The following is a 1,962-nucleotide window of genomic DNA, read 5'->3' on the forward strand; positions in this document are numbered from 1 at the left end:
CTTTTGAGTGGAGAAAGTTCTCTCTAATGAAAAAAGTGTCTTGTTGTACCACAATAAGTTTAAGCTCATGATATTGCCTCCACCGAATGTGATGCAAGTTCGTAGAGCTCAACTAAAATGTGGGTGTTTAGGGTTTAGGGTTTAGGTTTAGAGTTGGACAAAAGTATAAAGAGGCCAACATATAGCTTTTGAGAGGACATAAATTTGAAATCGATGTTATTAATCATTGTATGTCATGAGTTCGTAGAGCTCAATTGAAACTTACTAGAAATGGAGAATTGTAACGAAATAAGTTCGGTAGAACCAAAGGAGAATGAGGCAACATAGCTTTTGAGTGGAGAAATTACTCTCTAATGACAAAAAGTGTCTTGTTGTACCACAATAAGTTTAAGCTCATTATATTCCTCCACAAATGTGATGCAAGTTCGTAGAGCTCAACTAAATGTGGGTGTTTCGGGTTTAGGTTTAGGGTTTATGGAGGACAAAAGGATAAGAGGCAACATATAGGCTTTTGAGAGGACATAATTTAAATCGATGTTATTAATCCATTGTATGTCATGAGTTCGTAGAGCTCAATTGAACTTACTGGAAATGGAGAATGTAACGAAATAAGTTCGGTAGAACCAAAGGAGAATGTGCCAACATATAGCTTTTGAGTGGAGAAATTACTCTCTAATGACAAAAGTGTCTTGTTGTACCACAATAAGTTTAGCTCATTATATCCTCCACAAATGTGATGCAGTTCGTAGAGCTCAACGAAATGTGGGTGTTTCGGGTTTAGGGTTTAGGGTTTATGGTAGGACAAAAGGATAAAGAGGCCAACATATAGCTTTTGAGAGGACATAAATTTAAAATCGATGTTATTAATCCATTGTATGTCGAGAGTTCGTAGAGCTCACTGAAACTTACTACAAATAGAGAATGTAACGAAATAAGTACGGTAGAACCAAAGGAGAGTGATGCCAACATATTCTTTTGAGTGGAGAAAGTTCTCTCTAATGACAAAAAGTGTCTTGTTGTACCACAATAAGTTTAAGCTCATGATATTGCTCCACCGAATGTGATGCAAGTTCGTAGAGCTCAACTAAATGTGGGTGTTTAGGGTTTAGGGTTTAGGGTTAGGTTGGACAAAAGTATAAAGAGGCCAACATATAGTTTTGAGAGGACATAAATTTGAAATCGATGTTATTAATCTATTGTATGTCATGAGTTCGTAGAGCTCAATTGAAACTTACTAGAAATGGAGAATTGTAACGAAATAAGTTCGGTAGAACCAAAGGAGAATGGCAACATATAGCTTTTGAGTGGAGAATTACTCTCTAATGACAAAAGTGTCTTGTTGTACCACAATAAGTTTAAGCTCATGATATTGCTCCACCGAATGTGATGCAAGTTCGTAGAGCTCAACTAAATGTGGGTGTTTAGGGTTTAGGGTTTAGGGTTTAGATTTGGACAAAAGGATACAGAGGCCAACATATAGCTTTTGAGAGGAAATAAATTTGAAATCGATGTTATTAATCCATTGTATGTCATGAGTTCGTAGAGCTCAATTGAAACTTACTGGAAATGGAGAACTGTAACGTAATAAGTTCGGTAGAACCAAAGAGAATGAGGCCAACATATAGCTTTTGAGTGGAGAAATTACTCTCTAATGACAAAAAGTGTCTTGTTGTACCACAATAAGTTTAAGCCCATTGTATTCCTCCACCAAATGTGATGCAAGTTCTTAGAGCTCAACAAATGTGGGTGTTTCGGGTTTAGGGTTTAGGGTTTATGGTAGGACAAAAGGATAAAGAGGCCAACATATAGCTTTTGAGAGGACATAAATTTAAAATCGATGTTATTAATCCATTGTATGTCAGACGAGTTCGTAGAGCTCAACTGAAACTTACTACAAATAGAGAATTGTAACGAAATAAGTACGGTAGAACCAAAGGAGAGTGATGCCAACATATATCTTTT

The sequence above is a fragment of the Lotus japonicus genome, chromosome 5 (genome assembly GCF_012489685.1).
Source record: "Lotus japonicus ecotype B-129 chromosome 5, LjGifu_v1.2".
Taxonomy (NCBI): Eukaryota; Viridiplantae; Streptophyta; class Magnoliopsida; order Fabales; family Fabaceae; genus Lotus; species Lotus japonicus.